Genomic DNA, 22799 nt, shown 5'->3' with positions numbered 1-22799 from the left:
TCATCCAGACTGTTGCCCTTGCAACTACTGAAAAGGCTGCTGCCCCTCTTCAGGAACCACATGTTTGTCTGGCCTCTCAACAGATACCCCTCCGTTGTGGTTGCACCTACAGTACGGCTATCTGTATCGCTGAGGCACGCAAGCCTCCCCACCAACGGCAAGGTCCATGGTTCATGGGGGGGAGATCAACAGAGTAAGACAAATAAGTGGGACTCAAAGCAAATCATCACAGCTTGTCAACTACGCCACCATGCTACCAAAACATTACAGTAACTACTGCAACATATAGGTATTTCTTACCAATGTAATAACCTTGATTCCACCAGTGACATCAAGCACATTGCACAGATCTGTAATCCTATGAATGACAATGCACAATTTTTAGGAGGCACTTCCATATGTTGAGTGTCACGAAAATGTTAATCCTTCAATTACAGACACAATTACAAGTGTTCTTCACTTTCACAGGCACACTCTAATGTGATTAATTCCTGTGAAATATGGCAAGTAGTTGCAATTTCAGCTCTGGCCATTTTTGTGTTGTCAAGTGCACCCAGAAATATTAATGCAAACTGTATAAATCTAAAACAAATTGGTAAGACTTACCACAGTGATTTTGGGAAGGAGAAGACAGCTGCAGAGAAGAAATTTGCTTCTGTAAGTAGTTGGTTGATCAGCATTTTGTAACTTTCATAATTTCCAGTATTTTCATTTCAGGTCCTGCTAAAAACAAATTCAAACCAATTACACAATATGCACACACAGCAAACAAACTAATTTTGTCCAATTGTACTTTGTGATTGGCTACTAATAACAACAAAACATAGTTTACTTATTTTAAATATTAGATACAGCACAATTTCTAATGACAATGCATTACATTTTGTGATCACCATTTGCTGCTTTCATTTTATGGGTGTGAAACAAGTAACATATCATTTACTTATTGCTTTATATGTAGATGTGGCAAAATTTACTAGAATCAATCTCTCTCTCTCTCTCTCTCTCTCTCTCGCCCCCCCCCCCCCCCTGTTCTTTTAGTTCTGATGGTGGCTAGTAGAAGCCAATACCTGTTAATGTCTTATGACATGTTAATTTAATCAAAGGTGGCTCCCCAGTAATTAAACTGCTCAAACCTTTCCTTTACACTACACTGGGAAACCACAAACATTATTTTTATTCCTTCCTTGCTTCCTTCCTCACACACAACAATTAGGAGAAAAAGATTCCTTGGTGTTTCCCAAAACTTATCAATCTTAATACTTGTGCAGCATGCGTGAGCAAGAAACTAATAGATTCAGAGCCTTCTGAGCCCACGCATATCCTCAAATTCAGAAGCAGCTCTTCATGTGAGATATTAACTTTTATGTAAGGACTTCAGAAAGTAACACAGTCCATCACACACTATGACTGTTGTGTAGTAAGAGTAGTGCAGTGTTGGAAGAGGGTGAAGGTTGTGGGTTTCTTGCAAAAGCAGTTCTATGGCAATATGGGTAACAGGTGCAAGAACATGTGCAACTGAAATGACACGGCAACTGGAACTTACTCCAAAGCTGGAGTATGCAGGACAGTACGATTCTTGTGGGCAAACTGTCCAGAAAGATTAATCTTGAAATTCTGGCAATGTTGTTGTTGTGGTCTTCAGTCCTGAGACTGGTTTGATGCAGCTCTCCATGCTACTCTATCCTGTGCAAGCTTCTTCATCTCCCAGTACCTACTGCAACCTACATCCTTCTGAATCTGCTTAGTGTATTCATCTCTTGGTCTCCCCCTACGATTTTTACCCTCCACGCTGCCCTCCAATACTAAATTGGTGATCCCTCGATGTCTCATAACATGTCCTACCAACCGATCCCTTCTTCTGGTCAAGTTGTGCCACAAACTTCTCTTCTCCCCAATCCCATTCAATACTTCCTCATTAGTTATGTGATCTACCCATCTAATCTTCAGCATTCTTCTGTAGCATCACATTTCAAAAGCTTCTATTCTCCTCTTGTCCAAACTATTTACCGTCCATGTTTCACTTCCATTCATGGCTGCACTCCATACAAATACTTTCAGAAATAACTTCCCGACACTTAAATCTATACTCGATGTTAACAAATTTCTCTTCTTCAGAAACGCTTTCCTTGCCATTGCCAGTCTACATTTTATATCCTCTCTACTTCGTCCATCATCAGTTATTTTGCTCCCCAAATAGCAAAACTCCTTTACTACTTTAAGTGTCTCATTTCCTAATCTAATACCCTCAGCATCACCCGACTTAACTCGACTACATTCCATTATCCGCGTTTTGCTTTTGTTGATGTTCATCTTATATCCTCCCTTCAAGATACCATCCATTCCGTTCAACTGCTCTTCCAAGTCCTTTGCTGTCTCTGACAGAATTACAATGTCATCGGCAAACCTCAAAGTTTTTATTTCTTCTCCATGGATTTTAATACCTACTCCAAATTTTTCTTTTGTTTCCTTTACTGCTTGCTCAATATAGAGATTGAATAACATCGGGGAGAGGCTACAACCCTGTCTTACTCCCTTCCCAACCACTGCTTCCCTTTCATGTCCCTCAACTCTCATAACTGCCATCTGGTTTCTGTACAAGTTGTAAATAGCCTTTCGCTCCCTGTATTTTACCCCTGCCACCTTTAGAATTTGAAAGAGAGTATTCCAGTCAACATTGTCAAAAGCTTTCTCCAAGTCTACAAATGCTAGAAACGTAGGTTTGCCTTTCCATAATCTTTCTTCTAAGATAAGTCGTAAGGTCAGTATTGCCTCACGTGTTCCAGTATTTCTACGGAATCCAAACTGATCTTCCCCGAGGTCGGGCAATATACAGACCAAATGTAATGTCACACCCAGCCACAGTTAAATGGTGTTAACAATTTGCATAAGGCTGCACAGAGGTTGTTAATGCTGATCATGAAGTTCAGATCTTGCACCATGTAATCTTCCTCTTTTCGGCATGTAGAAAGAACATTTGGAGGAAAGAGATTCTCCAATGATGATTAAGTTCACTCATCATTTCTCGATGAGCTCCAAGACCGAGAAGCGAATCTCCATCATCAAGAAATTTGAACTATTGGTAGAATGTTCTGACTGTTATTGACAGATATTTGGTGACCACACCGAAAGACAGTGTCATGCATCTGCATCACTTTGAAGAGCATTGCAGTAGTCAATAAAAGTTACTTGGCCTGTCATAAAAGTAGGTCCCCTCACAACAACTTTCACAAGAATTTCTTGAACGTCATTTTTATATGCACTAAATACATGGGATGGACAAAATAATACAGGCATCTACTAATATGTTATAAGACTACCTTTGACCCTATAGCAGCTTTAATCCTGTCGATTGATGCATATAAACCTTTTGAAATGTGACCAAAGGCTGTGTGTTGAATCTATATTTGCCTTCAGTAAATTCAGTATTTCTCAATCAGCAGCTACAGACTGAATGCAAAACACTAAGTAAATCTGTAATGCATGTTACTGTTCACACAGGCCATTGCCCTATCCTTAGACATGTCAGGAAAATTTTTCCATTCTAAGTTGCTATACAGAGATTCATCACGAGACCTTTGGCTGCTCTATTAGCTTGCTCATTTTCTTGAATTCTCAAAAATTATGGTTAAAGCATCACAGACAACATCTGTCTTTCAAGAGATGCGGGCTTTGTGTATGGAAAGAAGAATTATCTTGCTGGATGCATACGTTCAATAGGCGGATAGGCATCAAGAGAATCATATCACACGGTAAAATTCTGATGCTTACACTACCTGACCATAATCACCTGGACATCCCAATGTAATGTGGAACTAACCACTAAACGTCATGACAGGCAGACCTGCCAGTACAAAAGGGGGGCAAGAAGTATTGTGTAGTCAGCAGAGAAGGGGTAACAATAGAATCAGTCAGTCAGGGGAGATAAGTGACTTCGAATATGGACGAGTTGTTGGATGTCACCCAAGTAACAAATGCAGCCTTGTGTACTGGACACAGTAGAGGAACAGTTCAAGAACAACAGTTTGCAGCAGCACAACAATGCGCCCTGCCACAAAGCAGCATCTGTGTAGCAATGGTTTGTGGACAATAGCATTCCTGAAATGTCCTCGAGTCCCACCTCAAACCCAATGGCAAACCTTTGCGATGAGTTAGAATGTCGACTTCACTCCAGACACCCGTGTCAAACATCAATACCTCCTTTTGTGTCAGCTCTAGAGAAATAATGGGCTGCAATTCCTCCACAGTCATTAAAGAACCTCACTCAAAGTGTTCCAAGCAGAATTAAAGCCATCATAGAGGAAAATGGTGGGCACACCCCATATTAAAATGTCCACTGATATGTGTCTGGATACTTTGGATTAGATAGCATATAAGCCATCTCTGCCCCCATACCTTCAGGCCTGCACAGACCTTAGCATCACACATAGAAAATTCATTAGGAAGTCTCATCCATGAAAAGGTGCATACAAAGACTACTTGACAGCTAACAAGAGTCCACTACCTTGACCCATCAGCATAGAGGATGTCTCTACATCGACATCTACATCCATACTCCGCAAGCCACCTGACGGTGTGTGGCGGAGGGTACCTTGAGTACCTCTATCGGTTCTCCCTTCTATTCCAGTCTCGTATTGTTCGTGGAAAGAAGGATTGTCGGTATGCCTCTGTGTGGGCTCTAATCTCTCTGATTTTATCCTCATGGTCTCTTCGCGAAATATACGTAGGAGGGAGCAATATACTGCTTGACTCTTCGGTGAAGGTATGTTCTCGAAACTTTGACAAAACCCCGTACCGAGCGTCTCTCCTGCAGAGTCTTCCACTGGAGTTTATCTATCATCTCCGTAACGCTTTCGCGATTACTAAATGATCCTGTAACGAAGCGCGCTGCTCTCCGTTGGATCTTCTCTATATCTTCTATCAACCCTATCTGGTACGGATCCCACACTGCTGAGCAGTATTCAAGCAGTGGGCGAACAAGCGTACTGTAACCTACTTCCTTTGTTTTCGGATTGCATTTCCTTAGGATTCTTCCAATGAATCTCAGTCTGGCATCTGCTTTACCGACGATCAACATTATATGATCATTCCATTTTGAATCACTCCTAATGCGTACTCCCAGATAATTTATGGTATTAACTGCTTCCAGTTGCTGACCTGCTATTTTGTAGCTAAATGCAAAGGATCTATCTTTCTGTGTATTCGCAGCACATTACACTTTTCTACATTGAGATTCAATTGCCATTCCCTGCACCATGCGTCAATTCGCTGCAGATCCTCCTGCATTTTAGTACAATTTTCCATTGTTACAACCTCTCGATACACCACAGCATCATCCGCAAAAAGCCTCAGTGAACTTCCGATGTCATCCACAAGGTCATTTATGTATATTGTGAATAGCAATGGTCCTATGACACTCCCCTGCGGCACACCTGAAATCACTCTTACTTCGGAAGACTTCTCTCCATTGAGAATGACATGCTGCGTCCTGTCATCTAGGAACTCCTCAATCCAATCACACAATTGGTCTGATAGTCCATATGCTCTTACTTTGTTCATTAAACGACTGTGGGGAACTGTATCGAACGCCTTGCGGAAGTCAAGAAACACGGCATCTACCTGTGAACCCGTGTCTATGGCCCTCTGAGCCTCGTGGACGAATAGCGCGAGCTGGGTTTCACATGACCGTCTTTTACGAAACCCATGCTGATTCCTACAGAGTAGATTTCTTGTCTCCAGAAAAGTCATTATACTCTAACACAATACGTGTTCCAAAATTCTACAACTGATCGACGTTAGAGATATAGGTCTATAGTTCTGCACATCTGCTCGACGTCCCTTCTTGAAAACGGGGATGACCTGTGCCCTTTTCCAATCCTTTGGAACGCTACGCTCTTCTAGAGACCTACGGTACACCGCTGCAAGAAGGGGGGCAAGTTCCTTCGCGTACTCTGTGTAAAATTGAACTGGTATCCCATCAGGTCCAGAGGCCTTTCCTCTTTTGAGCGATTTTAATTGTTTCTCTATCCCTCTGTCGTCTATTTCGATATCTACCATTTTGTCATCTGTGCGACAATCTAGAGAAGGAACTACAGTGCAATCTTCCTCTGTGAAACAACTTTGGAAAAAGACATTTAGTATTTCGGCCTTTAGTCTGTCATCCTCTGTTTCAGTACCATTTTGGTCACAGAGTGTCTGTGACATTTTGTTTTGACCCACCTACCGCTTTGACGTAAGACCAAAATTTCTTAGGATTTTCTGCCAAGTCAGTACATAGAACTTTACTTTCGAGTTCATTGAACGCCTCTCGCATAGCCCTCCTCACACTACATTTCGCTTCGCGTAATTTTTGTTTGTCTGCAAGGCTTTGGCTATGTTTATGTTTGCTGTGAAGTTCCCTTTGCTTCCGCAGCAGTTTTCTAACTCTGTTGTTGTACCACGGTGGCTCTTTTCCATCTCTTACGATCTTGCTTGGCACATACTCATCTAACGCATTATGTACGACGGTTTTGAACTTTGTCCACTGATCCTCAACACTATCTGTACTTGAGACAAAACTTTTGTGTTGAGCCAACAGGTACTCTGAAATCTGCTTTTTGTCACTTTTTCTAAACAGAAAAATCTTCCTACCCTTTTTAATATTCCTATTTACGGCTGAAATCATCGATGCCATAACCGCTTTATGATCGCTGATTCCCTGTTCTGCATTAACTTTTTCAAATAGTTCGGGTCTGTTTGTCACCAGAAGGTCTAATATGTTATCGCCACGAGTCGGTTCTCTGTTTAACTGCTCAAGGTAGTTTTCAGATAAAGCACTTAAAAAAATTTCACTGGATTCTTTGTCCCTGCCACCCGTTATGAACGTCTGAGTCTCCTAGTCTATATCCGGCAAATTAAAATCTCCACCCAGAACTATAACATGGTGGGGAAATCTACTCGAAATATTTTCCGAATTATCCTTCAGGTGCTCAGCCACAACAGCTGCTGAGCCAGGGGGCCTATAGAGACATCCAATTACCATGTCTGAGCCTGCTTTAACCGTGACCTTCACCCAAATCATTTCACATTTCGGATCTCCGTCAATTTCCTTCGATACTATTGCACTTCTTATCGCTATAAACACGCCTCCCCCTTCACTGTCCAGCCTGTCTCTGCGGTATACGTTCCAATCTGAGTTTAGGATTTCATTACTGTTTACGTCTGGTTTCAGCCAACTTTCTGTCCCTAGTACTATATGGGCGTTGTGACCGTTTATTAATGAGAGCAGTTCTGGGACCTTTCTGTAGACGCTCCTGCAGTTTACTATTAGCACATTAATATTGTTATTCCCTGTTGCATTTTGCCTACTCCTACCTTGCCGCGTCTCAGGAGGCGTCTTGTCGGGCCTAGGGAGGGAAGTATCTAACCTAAAAAAAACCCATGTGCATTCCACACGTACTCCGCTACCCTTGCAGCCGCTTCCGGTGTGTAGTGCACACCTGACCTATTCAGGGGGACCCTACATTTCTCCACCCGATAGCGGAGGTCGAGAAATTTGCACCCCAGATCTCCGCAGAATCGTCTGAGCCTCTGGTTTAAGCCTTCCACTCAGCTCCAAACCAGAGGACCGCGATCGGTTCTCCCCTTGGGGAGAGGGTGGCCCAACCGCGCCCAGTACACGCGAAGATGTCTCGACAGCAGGGACAGTGGGTGAAGCATGTAACACCTGGGGTGTACCTTGCGACGCACCAGACTCCCCACTGCCGCTACACTCCGAGGCAGCAGCCTGAAGACGGCTGACCGCGGCCATCAACACGCTCAGCTGTTCGCGAACAGTGGCCAGCTCCTCCTGCGTCCGTACACAGCAGTCACACATCCTATCCATCCTAAGGAATCAATTTACTGAAGAGAGTTAATCAACCTTTAACTAGACTGCTAATTCACTAAAGGCGGCTGTTTATTCACTAAACTGTGGTTGCTAGGCACTTCTTGTAGAAAACAATGAAAATAGCACTACCTGTCTCTGGACTGTATTGAAAACAAACACTAGCACTACTGGCACTATGGTTGACTAAAGGGACTCTCTGACTGTGTTCAAAACAAACACGAAATCTATGGAACACTATTAATAGCACCCGACAATTAAAGCTTCCTAAAAGCAAATACACACGGAAGAAGGAGTGACAAGTAAGAAAAATACAGTTAATACTTAAATTAAGGTAGCTCGCTGCACAGCAGACGTGAAGCAGACGGCAATGCCCTATTTATATCTTAATAACTGGTTACTGTGGTTGGCAAGAGGTTTGCCATAGTCAGGTTGTTGATCTGATTAAGCACAGCTTGTTGATTTGATTATCCACAGCTTGATGTTTGCTACTCCCAATGGCACATGATATTTCTACGTAACAATGAGATGATAACTTGCTTGGGGATGGCACCCCTCATCACACATACATTTTGGGTATTTCACTGACTGTGTTAGTTCCCTGTATTCAACATGCCCTTGTAGCAAGGTGCCATCTATTTATTTTTGTATCTACTGTATGGCATCTTGGATGTTCCAAATCATTTTATTCTGCTCAATATTTGTGTCTGACTGTTTTTAGTGCACAAAGTCAAAAGCAGAGGAGAAATTTTATGCTGTGATGGCTTTTCACCCATTGCAGTGATCAAACAACTGCAAATACATCTGCATCATAATTCATCAAATGTTCACGAAGACATCAACGTTGAAAACAACAGAGCAGTTAAGGGCACCCCTCTGCTTATACCCACTGATATACACAACAATAAAAATAATGAAAATACTTTAAAAATCATAGAAAATTACCTTTTAAAAAATTAGCCTGGGATATAAAAAATGCCATACTAAATCAGGCTTAAAAACTATTTGGGAGATGGAAGTAACCAACATGACAGTTTTATTCCATCCCTGGTTTATCATCATGAGCTATGAAACATCTAACTGCACAAGATATTCTTTAGCATGGACTAGAAAGTCTTCATTGCATGTGGCCAGTTTGAAAATCTACTCAAAATTTGAATACTTTATAACACACCAAATCACAGTGACTGTGGCAATGCAAGTACTTTCATGATCTGGTACACCATTAGAAAGTATTGCTATGTCTGAAGATGAAAATGTCAAGAAGTTGACTTACTGTTCCTATTTTTGTTCACTAAAGTCTTATGGCACTGATGAAAGAACCGCTTGGTTGCACAGAAACGAGGATATGATGTGGGGCTCACTCTAGAACCTCCTGTAGACAGGTCTTTAAACACATGGCCATTATGACAATGGCTTCACTTTACATTTCCTCCTTTACAATGTTTGTTGTTAACAATCAATCACAGTTTGCAAGCCACAATCACACTCACATAAATTCGAAGGCTCCCACAGCCAGAGTAATTACAAATAAAATAATTTTGGGTATTATGCAACAACATTATAAAACACAAAAGCAACTAAACTGCCGACATCTCAACTGACTCACTGCAGTCCTAAAGAGTACCACAGAAAATCTGTCTAAATGTTAGCAATTTAGTTGCTTTAGTGTTTTATACAGAAATAGCCTAATATCCAAACTTAATTTATTCAAAACAGTAAAATTTATAAACACACAGCTAGAAGAAGAAATTATTTATATTAACAATCACTTGGCCTCAATGCAGTACAGAAAGGGATGAAATATTCATGAATGAAATCTAGGACCACCTACCGAGTGTTGTACTAAATAATTTAATAAACAGCCAAATTAACCTTAAACACAACTTCCTTAACAATTCCTACTCCACAGAAGAATTTCTGAATATGTAGTAATAATAATAATAACAACACTGTGTGTGTGTGTGTGTGTGTGTGTGTGTGTGTGTGTGTGTGTGTGTGTGAGTGAGAGAGAGAGAGAGAGAGAGAGAGAGAGAGAGAGAGAGAGAGAGACTAAACCTCCTTCATTCCTGAGGCCGATTTGAATACTGCAACGCTTTCCTATGTATGACCCTATAGAAACTGATATGCACTCTCCTCCACAGAGCAACTTAGTATTTTTCACATTAACAAATAATTGCCAGAAGCAGAAGAAGCATTAAGTGACAGAAAAAAAAATCCTATGATTATCTGCAGATCTAATACCTGACCTTAAGATTTATGGTCTGGCACTTTCCTTCCAAGCCACCGAACCTCAAAACTGTGACACAGCAAAACATAATATATTTTCCAATTCCAAACACAACAGTATCTTCAGAGTCAATGTTTCTCTATTTGGCACATACAGTACACCATAACACAGTGAGTGAAAGTCTGTACACATCTTTGGTGGAATGAGCACCTACCACATTTTTTCGTAGCATCCTAAAATACACATTTGGAGCACATTAGGTGGCATAGCTGCATCCACTGGGTGGCTCTATGTCAATGAAATGAGTATCACTTCTGATTTCTCCAATTGTCCTCCGATTTGCTCATAGCCTCATATGGTGGTACTGGATATAATCTAAACATATGCATCAATATGCAGTCCAACCTACTCGCTAGTTAACTGATTTCACTGAGCACCTCTAATTCATGAGCAGCAAACATTCAACAGGTTGCCTTACTGTAGATGAAATGCTACTGATGCTTACTGTAAATAATGTTGCACCTTAAATTTGGTCTCATAGGCAACTTTTCCTGAATAAAATTGCTCGATAGGGCATCACTAACTCAGTGACAGAAGTAATGCTCCTCGATGAAGCCCGAATAAAAATCTGCAGACCTCCTTGTAAACCCCCTTGTGAAGTTGACAAAGGATGATGTTTCTCCAAGTGGTGCCAAAAACTTTTTCCATGTCAAAAAAACACTCAAATAAATAAATGACACACAGAAAAGACTTTTGCAGTTGGCTATCTTGCAATACTACCTCCGTCCCAACTTAAAGTGTGTCAGGGGTTTCTGCATTCAAGAACACATACAAAGACTGGTTGACTATCTGTTCAAGACTTTCCTATGTAGCTGGTAACAGCAAAGTTTCTGTAACTTTTAAGACTGGTAAAATCCTTTCCAAGGTTGAATGGCAGAATCATTATTGTATGCCTTTTTAAGTGTCAGGACATTTATTTAATCGGAAAAATAAAACAAGTAGTACATCTTCTGTACCCAAAAACAGATGACATAATTTGGTGTGGAGCTGTTTCTCAAGCCACACATACAACAGATTCCAGCTTCCACATAGAGAATAAAACTGTATTTCCATTGGACATTGCTATTTCAGAAAGGAGGATCCATTTGGGCAGTTATCATAAGAAAATAAATCACTATCAACTTTGCACTGTGTGATGTCCATAGCACTGGATGAGCAGAAGGAGATGTCAGTTGCTAATATTGACTCTGCTGTAGTGTCTTGCCCCCCTTTCAACAGAAAGCTAACATGTCTGAGGATGAGGAGGCAGATGCCAGCAGAACACCACAATATGTTGTGTACTGAGATATCCAAGGATGAGGAAGTTGTCTAAGGAGGTCAGTGAGGACTTAGACTGTCAAAAGAGCCATGTTATAACACGCATTATTTTCAGAAACATATGCAGTCTGACGACAATGTCTTGAAATGTGGTGGTAAGTGGGATTGGCGAGGAGTGGTATTTGACATTCCTGTCACCATACAGCTCACAACATTTGTGCAGATGCTGATCACAGCCCCCTTAGTATGACAGTGTAGCTGTCTACAAAATGTGTTTCATGGGGACAAAAATATTAGGGTTTTACCTGTAAAAGACACTTTGATTCTGCACTGCTCTAATCCATTTTCATATTCCACCACCCCTCAGCTCAAAATCCCCATGTTCGCCATGTCTTTACCCAACCATTTGTGGCATAAGTCCTGGACTGTGGCCAATGTGCGAATTTTCAAGAAGCCTGTCTGCTTGCCTAGAAACTGGCTGCAGCATCAGAAAACAATACAGGCTACTTAAATAATTAAATAACCAACAACATGAACAAGGATGATCACTACAAATTAGCAACTGTCTGGGTGCCAGCAATCCCCATTGTAGAGAGCATGGAAGCCTCTGCTCTCAGCTTTTGTCACAGCAGCTTAGAATTTGAAAGAATGTGGCTCCTTTCTTGACTGAGCCACTTACGGAAAGTATTCAAAGAAAACTGCTACAACAACCAATAAATTTCACAAGCTATTTAACAGAAGACTGACTTGTAAGCAGAAGCCACAAAGTGGCATGCATTTTTGCCATACTGTGGTTCAGTAACAAAATCTGACAATCTGACAATTCATGAGTCCTATGAAAGATGATGTAGGCCACAAATGCTATTGATACACAAAATACAATGTAGGTGTGGAGAGCACGAAAGATGTTTCCCCCTATGATATGCTGAGAACTAAGTGCAAGCGAAACATGCTTTGGGAAACAGAGACGCATTGAATCAGTGAGACATCTATTACTAGACAGACGTATGGTTTCTGGGAGAGAGTTATAAACGATGTGATCAAGATAAAAATTTCTGAAAGCATCCTAAATAAATATGGCAGTCTGCAGCTGAGCATAGCCTGGGATCCAGCCACAAGAAGGTTGACAGAGGTGTAGTGATCTAACAACAAGAACATTACTTCATATAGCCACAGAGTAGGCACTAGTGACGTCACAGGCATTAGCACAGCTATTTACGACAGCAGCAGCAGCAGCAGCAGCAGCAGCAGCAGCAATCGTACAACAGTCACCCTTTGACATCAACTGAGGGATACTCAGCCAAAATCTTGTGGTCTTTTAAGCACCTGACACGGCCGGTAGATTGACGAAATTTTATTGGAAAAGATTATGTACACAATATTAAAATTGCCCATTACCTTCATCTTCACTTGATGGAAGTCACTGCTTTCAACCATAATTCTCATAAAGACGTAATGTTCTGTGCTACAGATGCTAGAAAGTCAGCTTTTAAAATGGAAGGTGATATGAGACTCACTTTTGAGCAAAACTTTACTCTTCCTGTATGAACTGAGTTGCACCAAAATATTACTACACATGATGGAAGGAATAAAATTACGTGCAATAAATCACCTTATTTGCCTCTTGAGTGCTGACAGTGGGCAGTATTCTGATCATAATGGTAGCTACTTTCAACTGACTGGTATCATGATGTGAGAAATTCAACTACAGCTTCTCAGTCATGCTCGGTGATCGATACCTGATGTCTCTCACTTCTATTATTGTTTAAAGATTCGAAGGGAGTACAATGTTACTGTAACAGAATTAAATGCATTAAGTTTTACAGCAACTGGGAATCACCATATTAGCATTAAGCCATGATTTCCTTTATTATTCAGTTTGTGACATGATGCTGACAACAGATATGACTGTATCAGCAAATAGAGCACCCTTACACTGAAAATATACTGACATACAGTACTACTAAAAAAGACAGTCTTAGTATGGAACTCTGAGGAATACCTGCTTGGATGCTAACTCATCTGATAGTTCAAAGTAACCTTTTACTACAGTACCTACTGCTCACTTAAGGCAGAAACCAACTGAGTCTCTTACCCATAATTCCACAATGTTTAGCTGTTAAATAAATTAACTGTGTACACATTCTTGGAAGTTTATTATTATTATTATTATTAAGGTGTCAACACTTCCTTCACCACAAAATTAAGCTTATAGGAAGCGATTTAAGCACCTTTTACTATCCTACTTCAAAATATGTGATGAATTTGCTCAAATCTACTGAGGACACTCATAATACGGATGAATCTACTTATAAATACTGATGATATGTAAAAAAATTTATGAAGTACCAATAATAATAATAATGAAAGCATGAATAGTATTCACAAACGAATAAAAATGACTTCCACTGTTAAGGACAACATTTTCGTCTCACAAAATGGAGTACATTATTGAAATATCATGCATTACTTTCATACAACTACATTATACACACATGAAATCCCGCAAGAAGCCAAAACAATGCATTCTATTTTTGTGATCCAACTGACAAATTGCATGTCTCAATTAATTCACACCACTATTGAGAACAATGTGCCAAGTTTCTAAAACTTCTGGCAACCTCTCTTATTCACCTGCATTGCTTTTCTTTCTATGCTCATCTCTCTTTAATACAGAAGTCTCATAACATACAACAATAAGTAATAGAGGAATTAATATTCTTAATTTTTATTCCAAATACTCCACTTAATTTTTTAGCATTTATTACCTGAATAAAAAGCTTGAACACAAACCGCATAAAAGCAGAAACAATTCATTATGCCACCTTGTCTCTACTGGTACCTCATTAAATACATACATCAAGCAAGCTGACAACTATGCCCCCCCCCCCCCACACACACACACACACAAAAAAAGGTGACATGACTTATGTGAGAAGGCATTAAAGTTTAATTAGTCAACTATGTTATTTTAAAGCAGATTACTCTCTTCTCACAAAGTAAGATTTCAGCAACAGGGCTAGAGCAGTGAACGTTTTGCACTCTTCCTGTGTAGATTTCTTACTGTGGTAATGAAAATACAATAGGAATGAACAGGCAAGACATCAGTGAGTCTATTCATTCCTAGCAAACAAGAAACAACTTATGTTCTAGAAAGTCTCAAAATAAACAATTAACCCTGACAGTTGCATACATTAACATTTGTTTGCAGTTTGTTCATTAATGGCATGGGCACTCAAAATTACGTATAACAAAATAAAATTCATTTACAAGTACACTACTGTGAACATAAAATTTTATTCTGAGACATGAAGTCCTTCCTCGAGGACTAAAAAGCAGCATATGCTGTACTTTTGTCTCACAGACTCAGAGTTATTATCACAATTTCTGTCTGGAAAGAATATGTTTGTATTCAACTTAATCAAAAATTAATAATTTTGTCAAAAGAAATGTTACGCCAAAGCAAACACGAGAATTAGAATTGACATGCCAGGTATCTTCATATAACAATCGTTACTTGCGATCTGGTACATACCTTCTCATGCCACCCTTTTAAAAAATATTTTTCTATCTTAAACAAAAAGTGCAAGACTGAAAATAATAATAAAATTGGAAAGTAACTTTTAGACTGAAAATGTACTTCATTTTCATGCTGTAAATGGCGACAATTATACTAACTTTTACAGTTCATTATTTTACTCCACTAAACACTGGAGAGAAAAAAAACTTAAGGCACAGGTTTACTAAAAGAATGGACTGGTTGATAGGGCAAATTCTGAAACATCAAGAGTTCACTAATTTAGTACTGGAGGGAAACAGGGGGCAGGGATTCACAAGGCCATACTTTGCACTACTTATTCGGAGATGAAGAGGTTTGCAAAGGATAGATAACCATGGCTAGCAGCATCAAACCAGCCTTCAGACTGAAGACCACAACAATAACAACTTTATCATAATTCAGAATAAATGATCAAATACTGAAAACACACACACACACACACACACACACACACACACACACACAGAGAGAGAGAGAGAGAGAGAGAGAGAGAGAGAGAGAGAGAGAGAGATCAAGGATAGCAGTAAAGAAGAATTCATGAACTCCTGAAACAAATTAGTTCAGCCTCATTTGCACACAGAATCACTGCAAATCTTGAGGAGAGAGAAATCAGTAAGATGACATATTCTGCATATTTTCATTCAATAATCTCATATGTATTAATGTGGCATAACTAATCTTTAAAAAAAGAAAGTCTTCATTGCTCAAAAATATACTGCAAAAGTAATATGTGGTGCTCACCCACAATCATCTTTTAGATATCTGTTTAAGGTGTTGGCCATTCTGACTACTCCTTCACTGCAGCCAATATGTATTATCTCATTAAGTTTGTTGTAAATAATCCACTACAGTTCAAAAGGAACAACGTTGTACGTAAGTACAATACCAGAAAGAAAACCTACATTCATTACTCCATGTTACGGTTGTCATTACCACACAAAGAGGTGCACAATGCTGCAGCTAAAATTTTTGATAACTTAGCCAGTGATATAAAATGTCTGACAGATGGCACAGTAAAATTTGAAACTGAACTGAAAAAGTTTCTCTTTGACAACTCCTCCTATTCTGTAGAAGATTTCTATTATTGTAATGTGTACAAGGCGACTGATAGGAATCACCAACTCACATCTGTATACTTTTTCTTAAAAACCTTATAGGCCCCTAAATGTTCGACATGTAGCCATATTTACAAATTATTTTGCGAAGGGAATGTAAAATGACTTGTTATAAATCATTACAATTTATATAGGAAAATGATCCTTGGAACATGAAACTGATTAACCAAATAGCTTTATCAGTGATGGAATGAAGAAGCTTATGTCACATATTTAGAATGAAGACTATAATGATACCCTCAGGTCGAAGTTAGATTGGAATGTGATATGAGTTAGCAAAGCCAGTGGATATGATATTAGAGGAAACTTGGCTACTGTTACCAAACAGCAGTATTAGTGGTTCAGGAAACAGTCAGAATTTAGAGGTTATTTCATCTTGCAGACAGTCATTAAGTTGATGACATCACTACTAGGAGCACATACCTCGTTTGAAGCAAAGATGTAAGGGAGCTTGAATGGAGATGGTTGGAGAAAGTTTTTCTGTAATTTGTAAGTTTCTGTGCTCACCATTTGGTAATACAGATGCAAATTTAAGAAATTTATACTACTTGCTATCTCACACAAACAAATTTTGCTGTTTTACAATCCTCATGCACTCTGTTTTTCCTTAATATATTTTAATTTCACTATCACAGATTTAAGCTGCACTTGCATACGCTTACCACAGATATGCAAGAGGCATACTTGCAATATATACTTCAAGTGATTAAAACAAAATTTTAGTACCCCACTGCTCATCTCCTTGGAGCTGAGTGGTCAAGTGTGGCTAACCTCCACATGGAGGACTTAGATTCAACTCCTGGTAGTCAGGTATTTTCCTTGGTGGAAGGACAGGTACAGGGTGTATTGAGCCTTGCGCAGCCAACCGAGAAGTTACTCAATTTCTTGGCAGCATTTCAAATGTCAAGAAACCTGACAATGATTGGGAGAGCGGGTGCTGTCCATATGCTCCTCCATACCACTTTCGTTGCCACCATGGACGGAGGATGACACAGCAGGCAGTCACGTCTGCCAGAATGTGGAACTTTAAATTTCAACTTAATTGCCCATCTCCTCTTTTGCTATTCTGTCCACATATTCGAGTTGTGACTAGTACTCTACATTTGAGAAACTGACCGACAGGTACAAAAATTATAGCAATGCAGTGTAGTTATTGCCATTCATAAATGTACTAAGTCAGTTACTCTTTGTCAATATACGTTTCTTGGCGCATAAAAACAATGTTTAACTTAAATTTAATAACACTACAGCATTTTCAGAGTTAACACGTGATGACTCTAAATGACATGAAAGAAATCAACATTTGTCTTCTGCTATATGACTTAAATGCTCTCTCATGAAATTTCATGTCAGTAATGTGTGCAAGCGAAAGATAATCTCTTCATTTTTCACACACACACACACACACACACAAAAGACAACCGCACGAGAGGTGGTTTTCAATAGCACTTAAGAGACGTGTGCTGTTTGATACTGCTTGGTGTAGTAACTTCCTGCATTGCATATGCAACAAAATGTATAGAAACAGACCTACCTCTCAATATTTTTTTTTTTTTTTTTACAGTTATATCACAACTTAGCCTGTTGTATCCAATATATGATGTTGGGCTAGGAGAATTAAATGTCCCACATAACTGAAAGCCAGATAGAGTGTCACATACAGCCAAGACATTTCACATTATACAGTATCTGAGCCACACCTAGACTGAACTGCACGCCCGCAACCTAATTTGGTTACACACTTTTCTTAGAAAATATTTGTGTACACTAACTCCATTACCATGATTACAACGACTGTGGGTGCCATCCAATTGTAACTCTGAGATTACATTGCCTTTATTCAACGAATATAGTGTGAGTATGAGTAGATTAAGGCACTCAAGGAGCAACATTACCATGATTACAAGACAGCAGCATTATATACACCCATAACCATGAGGTATCATCCAAGTGGATGTGTGAACAACACATCCTATCAAGTGAGTGAACCTCCCATAAAGTATTCAATAATAGACAATTTGTGTGCTGCACAGAAACAAAGTTCATTTACAAAACAATTGCATGGACAGTTCACACTGCTGTTTTAATTTAATAATAAGTTAGAGTCTATCACAATGAAATGTCCAGCTGCAATGGGAAACAGAGTTATTTAAATGAAGCTTTTTTGGTTTCTAAATGCGAAGGTGTAATCACTTGTCAGCAACAAAAATGTACAGCACATTTTCTTCTTCTGTTACTAACTGAAGTAGATATGTGATTTGTCTTGAGTGTAAACAGAAAAATAAACAAACCAACAATAAGAACAATCGTCGTATTGGCGATGCAAGGTGATTACAATTACAAAAGATCAACTTCCTACTGGATAATAACACTTTACGAGCCACTGATTAGACGCAAAATGACAATTTACATCTTAATATAACAATGTTCGACAACGAAAAATGTACTTCTCTACCTCGTACACTCTAGCTAGAATGTTAGTTGTTCTTCCTAGCAATACAGTTCATACAACTTGGAGCTATGTACTGTTTCCGGTTGGCCCGTGTACGATTTTTCAGTGCAGCAGTTTAATATACGTTCAGTACTAATAGGAGTTTAAGCACTTATCACGTCTGTCATCTTACATTATGAAGTGAAATAACGTTATCTATATACTTCCAACTTAAAACAGAAAATATTGTAATTATACCACACGACACTGAACTATTATCTACGAAAGTGTTTAACAGAGCAGTAAGGTCGCATGTTTCCAAACAACCCGTAAACGAAACATAATATCATATTCGTGAAAATATTACAAAGCACTTACCGGCCCATGCTATTCTCAAAATTTACCCCAGTTTACTGTCCATCGTACTTTTTCCAAAACAATGCCGTTTAACTCTTATGTTAGTGCCTGTCCTTGACTACCAACAATTTACATTAATGAAACATAAACAACAGTGTGCACACGCACTGCATATTGTCACAGACCGGATAAACACGTCAGCACCATTTGTTTCCCATTTTGTAAACAACATCTACACCGTTCCTATATGGAGCAAAAACTTACTGATATTTTAGCTACTGTAAGGTGAAAGTTCACGACCTTCGCCGCAACATCACAGAAAGTAATTATTCAATATGTATTTGCCAATATACGCTGCTATCGATTTATCGAATGTTTCGTATATATTGAACATCTGTTGCTTTCGACTTTGCAGAGAATCATAACGACACAGAAAAAAAGAATTAAGCGAAATGTACTGACAGCATCACTAAATCACCTTGAATTTTTCCTCGTAAGTACAAACTGTGCAGGAAACAACAGAAAAGAACAATACTGTTTGTACCCAGGGCCACTGAAAAAATATATTTTGAATTTATTTGTTTGCTACAGCTCTGCACGAGTACAAGAGAAATTACAGGCATATTTGTGAAATTAGCTAGTCTCGGAAACGTCTGTGAAGCATTTTGGCTGTTGTCTGTCACGATTATGTTTTGGCTAAAGTATGGTTCTACACATATGTGTATCTGATGGTTTATAGTATACAGGGCGAAATAGTTTAAGATTTCGTAATTCCATTTCCTCCCAGATGAAATGAAGGAAGTCGTCAAGAAACAGCGTGCAATCTCTCTTAAAAGCTTCATTAACTACAGAGATATCAGTATCAAATGCGCTTTTTGAAACGGAAGTATACTAACTTCTACTAACATCATAGATAACAGAGAGACAAATTCGACGATTTTTCACTCTCCAAAATCCGACAATTAGCTTCGGATAAATTACAATATTTGGAACTTAGGCTTTATCTGTTTTTAATACAAACCAGTTGCTGTCTTATGCGGACGTTCGTGTTATCATATGGAACTGTCGCATTCGATTAATGGAGTGTTCCAGCTTGACCCCATCTCTTTGAGTTTGACACTATTAGAGAGTTTAATAACAAATTCGCGGTGAATGAGACCAGTGTGATTTGAAGCTGATACTAATCACACTTGGCTGCATGTGGTTGGATTGAAACATTAAATAGAGACAGAAGGACCTAACATACAAGAATGATTCACCATCGACATCTACATCCATATACAGCAGAGGGTATGCCCCACTGTACCAGTTATTAGCGTTTTTCCCCGTTCCATTCACGTATGAAGCCCAGGAAAAATGATTATTTAAATGCCTCTGTGTCTGCTGTAATTAATCTACCTTACCCTCACTATCCCTATGGGAGCATAGGAGGTTGTAGTATATTATAGTCATCATTTAAATCCAATTCTTGAAACTCTGTGAATATACTTTCTTGGGGCAGTTTCCATCTATCTTTAAGAGACTGCCATTTCAGTTCCTTCAATATCTTAGGAAATTCTCCTGCAGATCAAACAAATATGTGACCTCATACTGCCCTTCTTTGTACACATTCAATATCCCCTGCTAGATCTATTTGGTATGGGTCCCACACACATAAGCTACTTTCTAGAATATGTCGCACAAGTATTTGTAAAGAACCTCACTGGTATTTCCCTAGTACTCTACCAATAAATCGAAGTGGGGTACCTGCTTTACCCACAACTGAACCTATGTGACAGTTCCACTTTATGTCCCTACTAAGAGTTATACCTAAGTATTTGTATGAGTTTACAGTTTCTGACAACGACTCACTAATATTATATTCATAGTACACTATACTTTTTTTCGTTTTGTTAACTGCACAGTTTTACATTTCTGAACTTCTAAGGCAAGCTATCAGTCATTGCACCACTTTGAAATTTCATCAAGGTTCGACTGAATATTTGTACAGCTTCGTTCAGACTGTACTTATTTGTAGATAACTCCATCATCTGCAAAAAGTCTGAGTTTACTATTAATACTGTCCACAAGATCATTAACATACAGCATGAACAACAAGGAACTCAGCACACTTCTTTGGAGTACACTCAAAGTTATCTGTTGATGACTCTCCATCTAAGGTATCATGCTGCATGTCAGAATAGAGCGAGTAGGGTTTCACATGATCTATGCTTTCGAAATCCACGTTAGTTGACTTGGAGGAGATCGTTCTATTCGAGATGTCTCATTATTTTTGAGCTCAGAATGTATTTCTAAGACAACAAATGGATACCAAGGATACTGTACGGTAGATTAGTGGATCACTTCTGCTACCATTCTTGTAGACAGATGTGATATGTGTTTTTTTTCAGATGCTGGGTATAATTTTTTCTTAGATGCTTCCACAATAGATCATTGTTAAAAGAGGGGCTAACTGAGCTGCGAATTGGGTATAGAATCTGATAAGGCTTTTATCAGTCCCTGGGGATTTATTCAATTTTAACGATTTCAGCTGTTTTTCCAATGCCACTGAAACCAATATCTATTTCACTCACGTTTTCAGTGGTATGAGAATTAAGTTGGAGCAGTACTCCAGGGTTTCCCTTTCTAAAGGAACATTTGCGGCCGGCCGCGGTAGCCGAGAGGTTCTAGGCTCTCAGTCTGGAACTGCGCGACTGCTACTGTCGCAGGTTCGAATCCTGCCTCCGGCATAACTGTGTGATGTCCTTAGGTTACCGGTGGGGTCAGGGATTTTCTCTGCCTCGTGATGGCTGGGTGTTGTGTGCTGTCCTTAGGTTAGTTAGGTTTAAGTAGTTCTAAGTTCTAGGGGACTGATGACCATAGCTGTTAAGTCCCATAGTGCTCAGAGCCATTTGAACCATTTGAACCTTAGGTTAGTTAGGTTTAAGTAGTTCTAAGTTCTAGGGGACTGATGACAACATATGTTAAACCCCATAGTCTCAGAGTCATTTGAACCATTTGAACATTTGAAAACAGAGTTAAGCGTTTCTAGTTTTGCTTTGCTGCTCTCAGCTTCACTTCCAGTCTCGTCCATGAGTGACTTCTTTGGGTTTTGTGAAAGAGTATTTGATATCATTCTGCTACGATAGTCACTGAACGCTTAACACATTGCTCCCTTGACGCCCAAATGCGTTCGTTTTTGCATCTCTATAGCACTATGCTTTGTTTTATTCCTATTATGTGGTAGTTTATGGTACTTTAGAAGTTTCTTTATAGCGACTGAATACCATGAGGGAACTTTCCCATTATGCTGTCCTACTCAGTACATACCTACACAGTATATGGTTAACTGTTCTTTTAAACTAGAGTTGTAGTTCCTCCACATGCTCGTGTCCTGAGCTAAAAGTTTCAAGTTCCTCATTGCAGTATGAACACTATTGTTTCCGTGTCTAATTTGCTACACATATAAGTCTTTCTAATTGTTTTAGCTGCCCTTTGTGTTTTGGTATTCATTGTTGCTATAACTGCCTCGTTGCCATGGATACAATTTTCGATCCAGATTTCGTCAAAAAGTTACCCCATCGTGGCTGGGGTTCTTAACTGTTTGTTCTAGATAGTTTTCAGACAAGGCTTTTAGCAATGTTTCATCACGCTAGTAGATGCCAAACGACGCCTCGCTTGGTGTAAGGAGCATCAACCTTGGACGACTGAACAGAGGAAAAACGTTGTGTGGAGTGACGAATCACGGTACACAATGTGGCGATCCGACGGCAGGGTGTGGGTATGGCGAATGCCCAGTGAATGTCACCTGCCAGCTTGTGTAGTGCCAACAGTAAAATTCGGAGGCGGTGGTGTTATGGTGTGGTCATGATTTTCATTGAAAGGGCTTGCACCATTTGTTGTCTGGCGTGGTAATATCACAGCAGAGGACTACACTGTTGAAGAGA

At 39.4% G+C, this 22799-nt stretch overlaps 1 protein-coding gene across 2 annotated transcripts in view; it reads right to left on the bottom strand.

Moving 5' to 3' along the window:
- LOC126469765 (orphan steroid hormone receptor 2-like) overlaps positions 1-19167 on the bottom strand; it is a 126965-nt gene extending 107798 nt beyond the window's left edge. The window contains exons 1-2 of one of the 2 annotated variants that reach the window (XM_050096987.1): positions 18895-19167; positions 607-720 (exon numbers count right to left, since the gene is read on the bottom strand). The gene's annotated coding sequence lies outside the window, so the exon portion shown is untranslated. Of the gene's footprint in view, positions 1-300; positions 318-606; positions 721-18894 lie in introns of those variants that run through there. The other variant, XM_050096988.1, reaches the window with a different exon arrangement.
- Positions 19168-22799: the final 3632 nt, after the last annotated feature.

The sequence above is a fragment of the Schistocerca serialis genome, chromosome 3 (assembly GCF_023864345.2).
Source record: "Schistocerca serialis cubense isolate TAMUIC-IGC-003099 chromosome 3, iqSchSeri2.2, whole genome shotgun sequence".
NCBI lineage: Eukaryota > Metazoa > Arthropoda > Insecta > Orthoptera > Acrididae > Schistocerca > Schistocerca serialis.
Note: the sequence above shows the minus strand (reverse complement) of the source record. Positions and strands in the feature narration are given on the sequence as shown.